Below are 18,883 nucleotides of genomic sequence, written 5' to 3' on the forward strand. Positions count from 1 at the left end.
GGACGAGGAAGAATGGATGGAAGATAAGGCGTCCAGATCCGTTCAGACTTTTAATGGAATCACGAGGCTTCAAGAGAGATCAGAGCAGGCAGAATGCTAGAAGTGGGATGTTTGGTTGTTTTGCATTCAGCATGAGGCAGTTTGTTAATTCCTCCTAGATGACAGTTGTTTTTTTTTTTCTTAATTGTCAGATATGAGTACTGATGGTTCCACAGTCTTATCAAGGTTTTCTACTAAATTTCAAGAGATAAAACTTGATGGGCATTGTTAGAGGACCGATCAAAACTCTTTGATCCTTATTTCCAGAGTCATTTATCCCATCACCAAATCAAATCCAGAATGCAAAAACTAAAGCCAGATAAGTTGCTAAGCCTCAGGGAGTGGCGAGATTAGTAGTTAGTGCATCAAGCAATGCGCCAAGGTATATGGGGTTTGTATGAAGGCTACTAGACTTCAACAAAGCCTTCCAGGATTCAATTCCCGGACGTGGGACCTTTATGGCATGTCTTCCCCTTTCTCTCTTTTTTTCTGTCTAAATACTGTAAATAAAGGCTTCTAGTGCTACGAAAAACCTTTAGACAAACAAAACAACATTTCAGTCAGACAAGACATTGATTTCCAAGTTTTACCATTGACTTTAGTTTCATTGTAGTGTGCGTTTAGTGCTCTTGTCCTCCAGGAAGCTAGGTCAAGTCCAGAAGATTTTTAAGGGGTGGTTCAGACAATTTGCAAATGAGAACATATATTCATTCAAATTAATCCAGCTATCTTAGCGCAATCAATCATGCTTGTGTACAACCTGCTCAACAACCTAATGACCAGGAACAACCCAAGTGTTTGTCCGCCGTCATCAGTAGCCCCATGTTAACTAGCCTGTACATTCATAGCAGGCTCCGGAGTGGGGAACTAGCTGTAGCCTAGTTGTTCAGTCATTTGCAACTGTGTTCCCTCACCACGTCAGTATGTCATATCATACTACCACAAGCATTTGTGACCTTACGTTTTGGCAACACATTCTGAATTACATCTATGACATGGATTCACTTTGATGCCCTATGTCCTGATTCTGGGTTTAAATTATGTGTGGTTTCATTCTATAGTCTAAAACTAACCTGTGTCTGATTTAAGGCATTGCATGTGCTACCCCACTTTTTTTCCCCAAACCTCACCTGGAAGATGACACTTCTCTCCAGTCTCGAGCTCTCTTGCAGTATCTAACAAATGTTATTCTAAGACTGCTACAAGTATTAGCTTCATCGATGTTCTAATATCAACTCTGACCAGGTTACCCGTCCCTCCTGAAGAAAACCATACCCACAGCAAAATACTGTCCAATATAATGTCACGTCATGAAGATTATGTGGTCATGATACTGTTTTTTTCACCAATGTCCAAAGACTTTCACAGAATCCCTGTGTTTATACTGACATAAATAATACACAGGTATTTTCTACTTCCAAATTATGTAACTTATGAAGAAAACACCAGAATCTATTTATCTCAGTGTTGTGTTGAAATCAAGGCTAAGGACTCAACAAATGGTAAGACAAATAGGAACATTTGCTAGTACGTGTGTGTCTGAGTGGGTTGGTAGAACTGAGGTATTATTGTACAACTGCCAGCTTTTTGTCATGTGGTCAAGGTTTGGAATAAAGGCGCTTGACAGTAAAGTAGCGAATGTTCTTGTGTTACCGGCTGACTCATCGCTTCTTCCTTCATGTTCCAATGACGGTCTGCAATTCAACAAGTGCTTCAGCAAGATGATTTACACTGCCAAAAAGAAAAGAAAAAAATACATTATTGGAACAAAAGGAATACACAAATGAGCAAAGTATTAAAAACCTCATTTAGCAAAACCGTTTGTGATTCAAAATAGAAATGTTACAGAGAACTTAGGCAAATGAGACCCCCCTTTTTTATTTGAAATTTTGAAAACAAGACAGAGTGGCTGAAAATGTCTTTGTGTGAGACAGAAGGAGAAATTCATTCAAAATATATTTGAGGTAGCATGTAAAATTAATGATATACGAGACAAGTGTAAGCAGGTTTTGGAGCAAAGACTAGACAAGTTGTCCGCAATATTTCTTCTGCTAAGTCCCTGCCAACCCTCACAAATGAATACATTTCTGATGCTTTTCTGCCATCTGTTATGCATCATGTTCAAGCCATTTGAATACAGATCTTCGAGTAGCAAGGAAAACAAGAAATCTGTTGATTCAGATAAATTCATAAATAAACTTAACAAGAATTAACAATATAAAGTTGTGTTGGTATACTTATAGTCTTAATAGAGGAGTAGGTTGACTTAATTACTGGCAAGAAATAAAATTCTTCTGAGAGGAGGCAGTTTGTGTTTCAAATTCTTAAAATTTCAACAATCTCTAGTCCAGAGATATTTTTGGATCCACAGTTACCTACAAATCTTTGACTCAACTGTGGGCTCTGTAATTTATTGTCTTTTTACTTCTATCATTATTTGTTCAAATCTTTTTCATAAACCCTCTTTGATTTTTCTTTGTTTCATGTCCTCCTTTCCTTCCTTGTGTTTTATTCATTGTAACCTTTTCTACATGCTTTGTTCATTTCTTTCCTTAATTGTCTCCCTTGTCTTTGTTTTCTTCATTCATTCCTTCTTTCCCCTCTGTCCCTTGGTTCATTGTGTCTTTTCTTTCAATCGTTCCTTGTGCCCATCCTTCCTGCCATAATTTCATTCCAAGGGAAAATAAATAAATAATCCAACGGAGCGACCACAAACTTGCCAGTCTTTGGAGTCAGGGTGTGCAATAAATATTGATATTGATGTGGAATCATACACTATGCTAGTTTGTCTATTCTGAATAAAGCTCTGCTAGACTACATTGTAGTTTTCAGAACTCAGTGCTGTGCTTAGGCCTCTAGTAACTTTTCTGACAACCACAAGAAACTGCCTCCACCTGTTTAGTTGTAATTAAAACATAATCAACTACAAATTTAACGATGGCACTTGAAAGTAATGTTTTCATTGCTGATTCTATGTTGCATGACTTTGTGTTTTTTATAATGTAAAGCACTTTGAAATGCCTTGCTACTGAAATGTGCTATACAAATAAAATTTGATAAAAATTTCATTGATTAACCAAACCTAAATACCAGCAACTTTGTTGTGGTTAAATTTGGACAGACACTGTGGTTTATAAAAGTCTTTTTTTAATATACTTTACATGTACTAAATTAAGTTATTGAGATAGAACAATAGAGCCAAAATTGAGGTCACCCAAGAAACACCTGGTGATGCAACCAACTAGAAGAAATGGCCAAGGACAAACATTTCTGGAGTTCCACATTTGACAGCCCATAGTCCAGGATGGGATGAAGGGCAAAAGAGACGAGAGATTGAGACAAAGACAGACCAACCTTAAATATGGTTATAAACATGTCCACATTAGTCAAGTACAGTCTCCTACATGAAGATTACGGTTTTAGTGATTGCTACCGTCTCCTTCCTGTGTTAATCCTTGAAGATACTGTCTTTTAAAAACTGCCAGAAGGTTTATGAGCTGATTATGAGTCCATTAGGGATCTGGGCCCATTATCTACATTATCAAGAGTCACTTTCATTTCTTATGTCCTTGAAAGCCTAAAAAAAAGAGGTCTACAGGTACTTTCCAATCTTGATGTCCGTGTGTAAATCCATTTCATTTGTTGTCCAGTTATAGCTTCCCTTATCCTTCATGTGTCTTTGAGTATAAATCCACTGTTGGGTGAAAATGTGGCATTTCATGGGTGTGTTTTCTAGTGGCCTTATGCAAAAATTTCAAGCAGGTCTTTTGCTCTTAGTGTCAATTTCTTTGTTTTTTTATAAGTGATTTTACTTTTCGCAGCAAATAACTGTATTGGCTAATTATAATGCAAAAATATTTATGCCAATTTTCTACCGGATTTTCCCCTACTGGCAATCCTAAGGACGTTCCAGTTATCATGATGGCTCTAAAGAGTATCCTATGAAATATCACTGCTGTGTGTGCCGTGTTGAAGAGTGACCCAGTCTGCTCCGAAGGACGTCAAGACCACTCTAATCTCATATTGGTGATACTCAACATGTTTGATTGTCTTGGCCCAACATCCCAGAATGTGGGGTCTTCTCCAAGGAGAAAACGAGAACACATCCTGTTAATTTAACATGCAACCACAATAGGTAGTCCAAGGTCATCTAATTTCCACATTAGTATAATTACAAAGAATCAAATTTCCATCTGTTCTCATTCCTTTTGCGTCATGTTCTGCCGTTTTCTCGCTCAATGCACATTTCCTCTCCGCTTCTGCTCTGTTTGTTAATCATTCTGGCTGCACGAACTGCAGTTTCATAAATACACTCATGATTAACATTTTTTTACATACCTGCAGGCAACCATCTCATCCTGCTTCGAATAAAATGGTTGATAACTTGAATAACTGATTATTTTCACTTGCTTTTTTTGTGATGTTTTGCAGACCAAAGTGCTGCACACTTGGTTGTTCTCTGATACAAACTAGAGCAAAGAATATTTTTACTTGAAAATTCCATTTTAGAAAGGCGTTTATGCCGAGTACTGTAAACATGTAAATGCCCCGCTTACATACAGTATTTCTTCTATTTTCGCTGTTGTTCAGTCACACTTTCTGATCATGTTTCAGATCATCAATGAAAAAAACTTGTTAAAAGACAACCAGAGCAAATACGACTGGTAAAGCTGCGGTATGTAACTTCTATAAAAAAAATATGTCCTTATATAATTATTAAAACTATCACCATGTTGTGCCATCCAAACTAGCATTAACTACAAGTTTCATAATATTGAAATGTCTCACTACACCTCACAGGTTATTCAGGCTTTTTGCACAACAGAGTCAAATCTCAAAGTTTGTACAACAAACTTTAGTCACAAAGCAAGTAACTTTTTGAGTAATTCCCCACTCTGAAATGAGTGCTGCTGGTACTTTTGTCAAGTTATGAGCAGAATTTGCATTAGGGAAATGCAGGTCCCCTGCCAAGCTCATTTCAGTGGTTAGACTCACCACCTCCTGGGCAACCAATTCCTCCTCCAACAGTAAGCTGTCCCTCTCAGTGAAATCATTACTTCATTTCAACCTTAGCAGTGTAACTATGAGGCCTCTCCTCTGAGAGATTGTCCCACATTCTCCTTTAACTTTAATTGTTGAAACTGAATCATGAAAGTTAGGTGAACATATTTTTGTCTTGATTTTTTTTGTCTAATGATTTGAAATATATAAATGTCACAAACAATTTAAAAGCATAAACAATCTGACGTGGGGGGAAATACTGTTTCACAATACTGTCAATGAGACTTTTATTTATTATTTTCATGCTCAAAACCATTAGGCCTGTCAAAGCTTTTAGCTTATTGAGTGGCTAAGGACAGCTAAGAGCTCGCCTTTCCTTTGGTTTTCAAACACACAGAACACCAATTATGCATCTTTATTTAAAGAGCTTCTAGGAAAGTCTGTGTAGCTCGGGCAACGGTCAACTGTTCTTTTGTTTTGCTGTTACGTGAACTTCTGCATGCAAAACATCCACAAAAGCAAACCTCCCTCAGTGGTCACACAATGAGGAGAAAGCACACATTTCATACCCGAGTAAACATCGTTACTGACTGCAGACTGCATCTCCGAAGTGAGATTATTTTCGTGCTTAATTTTTTTCTTCCTTTTTGTTTTGTGCATACTGGTAGTTTTGATCCTGAATTGTATTGTAAAGTATGTAGGCGACTCTGAACTCAACACTTGTGGCAATGAGACGTTTCAGTCGAAAGGTAAACCAACCTCAAGAAGTATGCATGCAACACACTCACCCACACACACCAGCGAAGAGATGGAAATTTACATATTCATGGTAATGTTCTAGGGTCGTGACCTCTGTGTTCTTTCACTGTTATCTGTCAGAATTACTGTACTAGTGCTGCTAGCAATGCTCTAGAGGTTGAAAGGGTTAGTGGGTTGAGTCTGTCAGTGCTCGGACCATATGCTGCACAGAGGATCAAACTGACGTGCATGGCTGTTGTCCCAGAAGGAAGCCCGCTCGAAGATGATGCACAGGAAAGCCAGGCAAATAGTTTGGTAAAAAAAAAGCAGACTAAGCACATGGATTACTGGAACTATGTCCTGTGGTCTGATAGAACTAAAATAAAATGTATAATGGTGTCAAGCATGTCTGGCAGCAACCAGGTGAGCAGTACAAAGACAGATGGGTCTTGCCTACAGGCAAGCATGGTGGTGGGAGGGTCATGGTTTGGATCAGAATGATCTGCAGGACACTACAGCTCATGGAGAGAACTACAAATGCCAACATGTGCTGTGCCATATGATTGCTGTAATGCCAAAAAAAAGACATTTTAATGGATTATTGGGGAAGGGTATCAATAATTTTCAACATGCCACTTTTTTTAAACAAAAAGCTATTAAGGACAGAAAAATGTACATTGTGAGAGACATTTTGAGAGACTAAGGTAATTTGTTTTAATCAGAAAAATTATTTGCTTAACTATAACAGAGATGTCTTAGATTGGGTTAGACGTCACAACAGTTGATGCTCAAAGTTAAACGTTTATTAGAAATAAATAAATAAAAAAAATAGAGACAGAACCAAATGACGAATGACCTAAAAGTTCATTTTTCATTTGGAGTTACTCCTTAATAGGTTCTACTGATTATTTACTTTAGGATGTGGCAAGAGATTCTATATTTGTTAATCAGCAGATAAGTTCATAATTATCTATAAGTGGATCATGTTCACGCTTTTTCTAAGAGTCTCACCTAATTAACTGCCTCATTGAAAATACTTGAAAATACTTTTAATCCTTGCACCCTTGATGAATTTTGGGGTGGGAGTTATTGAATATTTCAATTAATCTTACCATTTCTCAGTCTTCTTCATTTGATTTGTTGGAAAATAATACCATGCAATACCTGAGATGACGTATGTTTAAATATGCACAGTATTGTTTAGATTCAATATTTACAGTGCACCTTGTTCTCCTCAAAGAAATGTTTCTTAATCTATTCGACCCACTAGGATACAGTCTGTTTGGAGACTGATGGGGTGTTCCTTGTAAGGCTTGTGATCTCACAGCATCATCTGTAAAGTTTCAGAGATATAATAAAGATTCTAGCTGTGACTGTCCTGCTGTATTTGATACTGTATTTTATGGTAAACTATAAATCCACAACCTATCTTGCTAAGCAGAAGAAAATGGAGACAATGGAAAAGGTCTGGCACGAGTTTTAAGTAAAAAATAGATTAGAAAGCTAAATCCCATCACACAGAACACTGTAATTTATCATCTGAAAATTTAAAGATCGGGTTACCAAGTGGCCACTGATGACTTTGGAGTAGCAGGAGCTAAGATGGGCTACCAATGGACTTTAGTCAGAAGCAACCTTAAACAGTCAAATTAACAATGGAATCATTTAGAACAAAATATGTTCATGTATAAGAACGGTCAAAGAACATATTTCAATCTGCAAGAAATAAATAACAGAATTTAAACTTGTCCTGAACTACTTGAGGGACTTCGAAGACGGCCCGGTTAAAGGAATCAAAAACCAATTCTTAAAGTGTTATTGTGATTTGCAGAAGAAATACGCCGGTTTTACTGAGGTTCCAAACTACAAGAGCAACTAAATGATCTGCCACTGACATCTTGCTGTCTAACACCACATTAACAAGTGCAATTCCAGCCTTAATGTCTCAGCATGGTTATCCGGGCACAGTGGGTTCCCACGCAATATAAAGCATGTTCAGTCTGACGTTGTGGCTAATCAGTGTAAATTGAAACCATTTCTCTGCTAGTTGCAGAAAAAATAAAATCAAGTGGGTGATGTGATTTCCACTGTGTAAAAAAATCCCCAATTGTCTCTGCTTTTTAAGTTTGCCAGCGTCTGCTCACTAATTCTCTAACAAGGTGAAGAAAAAATATATCCTTAGCTCTCATCGCTGAGATGAATCTACTGTGGGCTCTAAGCCAACATTAAGGGAAAACAGAAAAAATAGGCTGTAGTCTTAATGTGCTCGACATAGGGGTGTTGTGCTCAAACATTCTGTTTGCCTGAAAGGGAAAGTAAAGACTGAATTCATCTTTCCATTCTGTAATACTACAAGATAATGTACCAGCAACCCACAATAAAAGACCAGGTGTTTCTAGAAAGGATTTCAGCATGTTCAACCCTTGCTAAGAAGAAAAAAAAAAAACACTGACCATCAAGAACAGATTTTTGTCATATTATAGTTAATTACAATTACAGATTAAAACAACCAATTGAACATAGCAACTTGTAATTAATTAGTTTCTTTAAGTCCAGGTTTCTGAATTTTTTTAATATATCTGATTTTAGCTGTAAATCAGGTTCAGATGTACAGTTTTAGTGTGACCGGTTTCGCATGATTTGACAAGACAAATGATAACTACAGTCATAAAAACACTACTGTTAAACATAGCTCAGCACTTTTTCTTCAGACGTCTTTCTTTAGAAGTTTGATCAAGTCATTATAATTCCCAACCAGATTTTAAAACCTTGTTTTTGTTGTTTTCTGCCCTTTGACATCAGACTGAATCTTACTGTGCTGTCCGTTTGTGTGCTCACTGTATGTGCGTTTGTGTTCGCATGTCTGTGTACGAGCAACGAGCAAGAGAGGCATGCTTCAAGCACAACATAGTGACAGGCACCTTAATGAAAAGCCGGCTTCTGATTGACTGGCTGACAGACAGCGCACTGCATAATTATGTCTTAAATAATTGATGTCCTTACTTACATTCCTGCAGCCGCACTAACCTAGCCATCCTGGTTGCTCCATCAAACCCTGCACAGCTCTAAAGGCTTTTACTTAGTCACAGCTAGCTTCGCTTCGCATTCAAAGATTGCTCACTTTTTCCAGATGAGTATCATACTCAGACTGTGTGTTCATGACCAATAATAACTTCCAAGTGTTGCGGCATTAGTATTATTATCCGAAAGCATCAGCCTTTTCTCCTGCAGTTGAGCTAGTCAACGCAGGCCTCAATCAGTCTTGCTTTCAAAAAGAAACGGATCTTTAACAAAACAGCATGAACATAACAGCTTTGAAAGGCATGCCCATCTTTAAAACTTACTTATTCTGACAAACCTTTCTTAAAATGGTTCTGACATCATGTGGTCCTTCTTTATTGAAGTGGTAAAGCTAACAATTATTCTTCGATTATCTGACCCTGAAAAAAACAGTGTTCTTTGCTGCCTCCTGTTAACGTTCAGTTAAATTGCTATATTATTAAGCTACCTTTGAAACCTATCAAATGTAATAAAAAGTCTGTGGCATTAGTTTGAAAAATTTAATATGTATGTTATTCACACTTTTGTTGAAAAAAAGTGTTCATTGTAGACAATAACAGCACAGAAACAGCTGCAATGTTGTTTCAGGAGCATCTGGATCCATGTGGAAATTGTGATTGTTAAAATCATTTAACAAAACAACGGATATCACATTTTAAACTATGTTGCATTCTGTGTGGGAGAGAAAGTGTTAAAATCACAATATTGTTCAACACAACATGTTAAACTATCTATTATATGTTATGTACAAGACACTGTTGCAAATTTTATTTACCATTACGCACAATAGAAATTAAGCAAACTAGACTTAAGCATAGAGAGCCCTCACTTTGGAATAACATACCATCAGAGCTTCAATCCAATAGTGACATTCATTCTTTCAGAAAACGTTTTGAAAAATGTTAATTTTAAATGTGATTTTGATTGCTTCTTATAAATTTGTGTTGCATTTAACTTTTTTATTCTGGCTTTCTACTAACTTTGTCTTCTTCACTTCTCCTGCACAGGTGTTTTTAAAAAAATCTATTTTAAGATTTTTAATATAGTTTGTGTGTGCAAATAAAATATTCTGCTCTACCGTGAGCCGCAGTCTCTGCGTACATTGTTAACTCTGACAGAACCTGCCAACTACTCCAAATTCAGTATGTCGAATTAACGGAGAGGCCTGAAAGCTCAAAAGGGATTAAAACAAACCAACTTCGCAATGTTTTCAGCCTTCATGTTATCTCAGTGTTCTTCCTGCTACACCAGTGTTCCCCCAATACTAGGGGTTTTCAACTGAGCCATCACTCAGAGCTTGTCTGGCTGCAAATTGTTAATTTCCAGTCGCTAGCTGATTTATTTGGCACCTCCTCTTAAGAAAAATGGCTTTCAAAGTGCATGTGAAAAATAGGTTTGAAAGAATAGCAAACAATGTCTGCCTTGTTCAGGTAAGAACCAAGAATCCATTGACATGACTATATAGCAGCAATATATTTTTGAAATTATATACTTTGTATTTCCTGCAAAAACACATTTGTGATCAAGTTTTGGGTTTTTTTGTTTGTTTTTATTCAAGTCATAAGACTTGAATAGGGAGCTGTGCTCAACAAAGGCTATAAAATTTAGTTTATGCCATAGATGAGGTTCACATGTCAAATACCCTGTGGTTGAGGGTATTTGACATGTGTATCCACCAAAAATCCACTACTGCGTCCATCTGGACTATCCAGGGTTGCACAGCAGTCAACAGTGAACAAGTCTGTTTGAAAATTAATCTTCATGTACGGCTGGGCCCACTGCGACCGTTTCTGCTTGTGAGCTCTGGTTAGGGGTGGCTAATAGTAGGTTCATGTACCGCAAGCCTCTGGAGGATCCTCCACCTTGAGGTTCCAGAGGCACCAGTAGCTTCAAATAACTGTTTGTTGCTTTGTAAGGGCATTTTAACAGCTGCTCTCTTAATCTGATGAATTTGTCTAACAGAAACCTTCCTAATTATGCCGTTATCTGTACAAACCTACCTTTGTTCTGAATCAGCCACAAATCTCTTCACAGTATGATAACGCTTCAGTTTTTGTTAAATATCTAATGTTTTCATACCTTGTCATAGGGCACTACAATATCTGATGATTTTCATCAGCAGAGATCCTTTCTCTTTCCCATATTACTTGAAACCTGTGGCCTGCTTAATAATGTGGAACATCCTTCTTAAGTAGATTTCCTTTAATTGAGCTCACCAGACAAAACCCAGATCTCTGAAATAAATTATAGTGATTCAAAGAGCCCTTACACACAATACCATCTATAAATTTAATAACACAACAAAAAATTTAATCTTATTGACACTTAAATCCAATTTGCATTATAATTTGGAACACGGTGTAAAGTTACCCTATTTTTCATTGTATTTATTAGTCATTTTCCTTCCAGCAATGCACTGTCCTTAAAACAAACAAGAAAAAAAACTAACAAAAAAATCCCATGTCCTTTGTTAACATCATTATTCATTCATCTCCCTGCGCTTTTGATAAAAAAAATATATATAATCCTCATGCTTTATACATATATGTTACTACTGGAACATATATGTATAACCAAGCAACCTCTCTTCAGTAAATACTTTTATATGCATCACAGCAGTGTTTAGAGGATAGTAGATTGTTCTGTACACAGTGCACCTGCTAAACACTCCCAGCTGTGAATAGAAAAAGCATCCCACAAAAGTCTTCAAAAACGCTGAAAACGTGCACTTTCTTTGCTAATGACACTTTCAACTCAAAATAGAGCATTTACCTAGAGAAAACAAAGCTTTTTAGAAAGCAATTCCATGTTGTTAACTACTGGATGTAGTTGAATTCATTGCGACACTAACATCACAAGAATTTCTTAATGATGACTGCAGTCACAACAGCGCTGATGTTTGGCACTCATGTCATTTGGGAATGTTTTGTTTGTTTCATTTTAAACTCAGTTTCACAACGTAGTCTTTACATAAGCACACTTTGTTGCATTACCACCACAAACTTCAGTATATTTTGTGATATAGACCAACACGATCTAGTGAAGAATTGTAAAGTGGAAGGGAAAAAAAAAACACAGTGAAAGAAAAATCTGAAAAAGACCCACTTTATTTCTTTAGCGGCATGTCGCTACAAGCTTTACATATTTACAGACTGAAATTTAGTTCAAGCTCAATCAGGTCTGAGGGGGTGTGTGAAAACTCATGCATAACTTGCCAAAAATTCAGTTAGATTTGGGCCCAGGCAATTGTTTACATGATTTTGTTTTGATCTAAACTGTTCTTCTGCAGTTTTGGGTGTATGTTGCAGCAAATAACCAATGTTTTAGCCTGGCCCTGCATTTAGCTTCAGCTATCTTCCCATTAGCTTTACCATATTGCTAAAGAAAAGCCACCTATAACTTTTGTATATACCCAAGGTTCTTATGCAGAACTTTATCCCTAATCTGTCTGGTGTCTTTATGATATATTCGTTCAATAATATTCTCCTACTCCCATGGAACTCTAGTATGAAAGAGAACCAAAGTGTAGACAATAAGCTTTTGTAGATTTTGATGAAGGTAATTTTAATGGTGAAGATGAAAACAACTTATAGACACAAAGGAAGAAAACACTAGAGCAATAACTAGGAGGCAATGGGAAGAAGAAGAATGAAAAAGATGGGAGTAAACATGAAAATCCAGCATTGAATGGCAGAAAGTAGGGAGTTTACATACTGGGAGTTTGAGTCCTGGATGAGAAACCGGTGGTTGATTGGGAACTGGCTGCAGCTGTGAGAGAACAAGTTGACTGAACAAAAGAGGAGCTGAGGAGAAATAAAAAAAAACAGGGCAAAACACCAATCAAAGAAAAAGAAGTAGGGAATGAAGCAAGATCTAAATTGAACATAAAGTAAGCAAAATCAGAATAAATATCTATATTCAGATTAAATGAAAACCTGCTGTTTAATATCTGGGTGGCTTCTGAAGATAACTGGTTGCAAAGGATTTAGGATATAGCACCCTATATAGATTGTCTTTTCAATCTACTTGCCTTCCACTTCAAAATTGTATGCTACTTTGTGCTAGTCTGTCACAAACTACTTCAATAAAAATATATTTAAGTTTTTGTTTAGCTTAGAAAATGTAAAAAAAATAAAAATATCATGTATTACTTAGTTTGCAAGGCACTGTACATTACATTGCCACGATTTAATGTTGAAAAGTTGTCAGACAATTCTCCATCACTGTAAGAAAAAAAGCACTTAAATTTCATTAATTGTATGCCAAATAGTAGTCATTGATGGACATTTGTAGAGGAACTAAGGATCAGTATTCACAGAAGCATTGCTCAATTTGTATGCCATATTTGTTTGAGGCCACTATAATCTTACTCAACTTCTCTGTGAGTCTCAGCTGATTCTATGGTGGATTTTGTCTGCATAAACAATTCCTGACAGTCATGGATAATAATTCCACTTCCCCCCTGTCTCTGCGACTGTCATCAAGTGGTGATTCATAAAAGATGACCCACTTACAATTTCAAAACTACCCAACAACTTCACCTTAGATAGCTCTATGTACAGTTCACCATTATACTGTTTTGGTTTTTTCTTCCCCCCACAATACTGAACACCCACTATCATGTTTAAATACATGTATGACCTGGTACTATGGTCTGGCTACAAACCAGCCCCTATGGTGCATAATCAAATTTCAACCTCCATCTGTCAACTGTCTACTTTAGAAATTGCATACTTGGCCTCCAGCTTCAAAATGATCTCTGATCCCTCATTTTACTCACAAATTAAGTTCCAGGCTTCCACTATGGTGATATATGCAAGAAAATTAGAATAACACTATTTGCCCTGCATAAAGGATAGTTTCCGCTACTGCACGCTAATGCACTGTGGTCAGAACGAAAACTGTTGTTGAGTACGTCAAAACATCACAAAAGCATTAAGGTTCTCTGCAAAAAATAAAAATAAAAATGTTTAAATGCTCATTAAGACATCATCACCAATTGCTAGTAAATACATCAGGTAAAATAGTATTTAACAAAAGTGATTCATCAAGGACAAAATTACAATTTTAAAGCAGTTTATAGTTGGACGCTAAATCTGAATTGAAGCATATGGCTGAAAAATACCTGGGTGCGTTAAGCTGTGTGTAGGCTAGCAGCAGCACAGAGGAAAAATGGCAACTCTTTTGATCTCAGCAGTACTAACTCATGTGGCTGTGGCCGACAGAATATTGAACAGAATATGCACAGACAGGACTTTATACCTACATTCCTTTTGGGTTTTTCTTAATCTGTTGTAAAACTCTAAAGAAGAAACAAATTAGAGGAAACAGTAGCTTTGAAAAGCTGCTGTGGGTAAACTGTGTGGGTAGTCAATCTGGTGAAGCGACTTACTAAGTTGTAAATACAGATGCATAAACTTGCAAAGCTGATGCTCTGCTCAGGCAGTATTTAATACTATAAATGCCACGGGTAGGTTGTGGCATTTAGAAAGGAATAAAAAGCTCAGTTGGTACTAAAGGACTCAACGGGTCCCTGGAGAATATCTTCCACTCCATTACAACACCATGAGCAGCAGCAGGAGCCTCCAAGATGAAATACTGATACAATGCAGGCTGATTACTGCTAATTATATCACTATCATTCACATCTGGTACTCATTGGACTAAGCAATGTCTTTTTTTGTTGTTGTTTTTTTTTTTTTTTTGCCAATTTTGGTCATCTGTTTCAATGGTTGCATCTATTTCTTGCTTTTAGCTAGCATTGATGGTGGTGGTGTGATCTTCTGCTACTCTTACTGGATGTTTTCTTCATCACTGTACAGCAGATGGTCTGTTTGTGTGTGGAATATCCCAGCATATTCATACCATCCCAAAAACCACACCAGGTTCATGATTTGCAATACGTGTTGACAAGCAATTGAATGGATGAAGAAAATAAAGCTGTCTGTGGACCACCTCCTATGTGTGTGTATGTAGCTCAACACACAAGTACAAAGTTTGCTAGCATTAGCATCAATTGCTCTCCAGAAATATGACCACACAATACTAATCAGAAACCGCACAACGTGACTCACTAGTTGACTCTAGATTCAATAACCACTTCAACTCTAAAAGGTAAACAATTTACATGCATAAAAATACACTTTCACTGACCTGTGATACAGAAAAGATGAAACACACGTTGGGCTTCCATTAGCATCATCGAAGGCTTATTCTTCTTCTGTGCGCTCAACCGTCTCTATGCAACCGATGCGACAGGCGCCCCCTAGCGGTTATATGTGAAATCGCACTGAACAACCGAAATAACTCTAGAATGCGTATTATGAGAAATGAATGATAGAAAAGGAAAAATGACGTTGTGGTGCCCGTTTTTATACGTAGTGTTTTCATTTACTTATAACGTGTTTTCACCCCTCTACACAAGCAGTCTCTAACAGTTTTGTTCTCCACTCAGCAGGGTTTGCTTGCACTTCACTAACTTGCCGCAGCCAATAAAGCCACAAAAGGCAGCAAGGGAACCTGGCTAATCAGCGACTAAAACCGCTTAACTCAAACATAATCTCTCAGTATATCTCTCATTCTGCATACTACAAACTCATTTGATTATGTTGTGTTAAGCTGTTCATTTCTAAAAGCTTCCAAAACCTGTTGTTCACTTGAAGCTCACTCAGAGGAGTCGACATTGAGGAGTAACTGGTATGCAGCAGGGATCGATTGGATCATTTACTCAGGGAAGGCTGAGTAGTTGGAAAGGTCAAGCTTTTCAGCAATTGAAAAAAAAAATATTGCTATGTACTATTTATCTTTTAATGTCAATACTGGTATTATTTTTGCTTTCAAGGCAGGAATTTGAAGGTGTAGCTAATGGGTACTTTATTTGTCTCTCTTCTTGCGTCTCCTTCTCTCAAAAGGTGGTTTGACCTCACCTGAGTCCCTCCCTGACCTTTGTATTGTGTCACTTGTGGATGACTAAAAAGCCAGATGTTAATGCAATGAAGATGGTTATTCACCACAATGATGGGCTGTATGTGGATGACTCATATCTAACTATACAAAAATAAAAAGAGGAAAATACTTGCCTTTTAGAATTTGTATAGATTTGTTATTGATTTGTTTATGCTGTATGTTTACTCCTGAATGCATCAGTCTGATAAAAGTGTCTTTATGTGTGAATACAAAACTGCACAATAAGATGAGTCGAAAAAAACAAAGAGAAAGTGATAAAGAAAAAGGAAAAAGAAAAACACACACTTTATGCCTCGCTTTTTGCCTGCGTTTATTCGTCACTTCTCATGTCTGTTTGTGGCCCACACAGAAGGCGGAACACATTAGTGGCAGGTTTTGTTGAAGAAGTAGATGGAAAATGAAAGATAAAGTGTCTAATTTGCATAATAGATTTTCAAAAGCCGCCTCAAAGTTCTCTGTAAATCTTTTCTGTTTGACATGAAGTTATTATTCCTGAGCCTTTTTTGGTACCGTTTGATTACAGCACTGGGTCAGTGTTGATGATGAATACAACCTATGTTTTAAGAGTTCTCTGTTCTTTTCTGTGATGTTAATTTCTATATTTCCCCATGAGTGTTTCACTCTGGTTGTCTAAATAAAGCCTGACTCATTATATGTACTAGGATTTATATTGCTGTTGGGTGAGGGATGCATTTATAAGAACAATAATTTGCGACCTGCAGACTTTGACGAGGTTATGTTAGGAACACGGATAAACTGTGTACTGCAACTCAGTAATACAGTACAATTACCTCCCATTCCTCAGTTCTTATATATTGTGTTCTTTGATGAATTAAGACAGAGAAGAATAACTGCTATTTTGTTTTAACTAAAATTTATTAGATAAATGTCATTATTAAATAAGTTCAAATGTTTAAAAAATTGCATATATATATATATATAAAATTTGTAATTGCTTTTGGTTATTTTTTTGGCTTTTTGCTGAAAGGTTTTTTTTGTCATCACTGAAAAACATAGGTAAACAAAACAATTTTGAAAGCATCAAAAGTATGAGTTGTCTGTCAAATTGTCTTTTCAAAATAGGTCTGCTTGTGAATAAATAGGACAAAAATATTTAAGTTATATCTAACCTTTTTATTTATTTATTTTTCTTACTTGTCCTTGTAGTAGTGGCCAAGAATCCCTCGATCCCAAACGCAAAACTGGTTCGCCCCCTAACACAACTTCTGAATTTTAATTCATTAAGCCACTACGGTAAAGTACAAATTGTCACTGTGCTCCAGGCAAAGAGAGGAAAGCATGCGGCTTCCATCTGTACTCCTACTTTGGGTCAGGCAGCATTACTTTCATTTAGAGAAACCAAACCACAACTGTCACCTGAGAAATATTTCAAACCACAGGCGTAGCCCACTTACATACTACTGCAGGACCTCTCTCATTCCTGTTTCCTCGACTCTATTGGAGCTAATAAATTCAAACAGTTTATGTCCGACATTTTGCATGTTTTTGCAAGTGGACGATGTAATTAGAACTGGTCTGATAGAAAAGGTTTCGTGGCTAGTAAATGTTAATGGTTGCATTGTTTTGGGACTTGCTCTGAATTGACGTCACTACAGGTTAAACCCTCATCACATTGGGTTTGTTGCTAGAAAATTTGACTGGTCTAAAGCTGAATTGCTGCGCAGGTTAACCATCAAGATGTTAGGGTTTATCGAGTGAGACACAGCAAGAGTTTGCCTGATTTTATTATGTACTTTAGCAGAGGAAGCAAATAAAACAAAAAACAAAAAATTTTACATTTTAATATATGTGCATTATCTGATTCACTTTATGAATAAATAAATTGAAACCATCAAAATAACATAATTTATTTGATATTTAAAATTCTATTCAAAAGGCCAATTAAACCAATGTGTTAAATAACATTACATTTGGGGATCTGTGCCACTGTTTCAAATAATATAACCAAGAACCTGTTGTAAGATGGATACCAAAAAGAATCTAAAGAATTTTATTAACATTATTATTCCTTTATTGCTACAGGAAAATCTCTTGAAACTCGTTGCCTCATTTACAAGAGAGACCTGCTACATCCATCACAACAATTAACAAAAACAATAATAATTCAATGGTGTTAGGAGAAGGGAAGAAGATGGAGAAGAAGAAATGAGACAGAATGTGTTGTATTCTCAGAACTGTGTGCTGGGTGGTGCATGAGTGGGAGTTTGTTTCTCCTACCTTCCCGATCACCTCGGGGTGTAACTGGCCGACGCAGCCTCCAGCTGGCGCTCATCAGTCGCAATTAAGTTAAAGCTGAAAAGTGTGAGTTTCACATCTCCCCCATAACCTTCCTGATTACTTTCTATTTGGAAAAGAATAGAAAATCCAAACGTAGCTTTTATCTTGTGTCTGGAAATGTTGCTTGTACTACAGTCACATCCTTCCACCATGACAGAATGTGGTTGCAGTTATTTCCTTAAATGGTAAATATGAATTAATCTTCTAATAGTTCCAGAATATCATGGAAGGGGGCATGTCTAAGAACAAGAGGCTGGTTTTTACCAAGCTAGGTAATGACGTGGCTGGATCTGAGCAGGCACAAGACATTGGTAGACAGGCAGGTCTGGTATTGTATTATTACTGGGCATTTTTTTTTTCCAGTTGTCTGGTGTTGCTGCCTGCTGAAAAAAATTTCAAACTTTTTGACCTATTGTTCTTCAATCTTCTTCAAAGTTTGTGAGATCTCAATCATCAGAGAAACTGCCTCGTCAGGCTCCGATTTATGTCTCTGTAGACATGCCAAATTGTTTTAAGCCAGTTCTGGCAGCTACAGATGGGGTTTAAGGTGTGAAGGGAATCAACAATAGCTGTTGCTAAAGTGATTTGTGGTAATGCTTTTAGCAGCAATTATATATGGACTGGAGACATTTTTATTTTCCCTGAAAGAAAAGAAAAAATAAGACACAAGAGAGATTAGCAAAACATTCTTGTCTACTGAGCTTGTAGAAACTTCAATTTTGCTTTTGCATGGTTGATAAAAGCTTGGCCTATTAAGTTACCTGCTAACTGTCCTTTCAAA

General features: G+C 36.9%; 1 long non-coding RNA gene across 1 annotated transcript; it reads right to left on the minus strand.

Annotated features, from left to right (window-relative positions):
- Window positions 1–547: 547 nt before the first annotated feature.
- On the minus strand, window positions 548–15,073 carry LOC114155544 (uncharacterized). The gene is made up of 3 exons (XR_003597773.1): window positions 14,992–15,073; window positions 12,553–12,641; window positions 548–1,770 (listed from the first exon to the last, which is right to left on the minus strand). It is a non-coding gene; the product is annotated as an uncharacterized LOC114155544 (long non-coding RNA).
- Window positions 15,074–18,883: the final 3,810 nt, after the last annotated feature.

This window comes from Xiphophorus couchianus, chromosome 13 (assembly GCF_001444195.1).
Source record: "Xiphophorus couchianus chromosome 13, X_couchianus-1.0, whole genome shotgun sequence".
Taxonomy (NCBI): domain Eukaryota; kingdom Metazoa; phylum Chordata; class Actinopteri; order Cyprinodontiformes; family Poeciliidae; genus Xiphophorus; species Xiphophorus couchianus.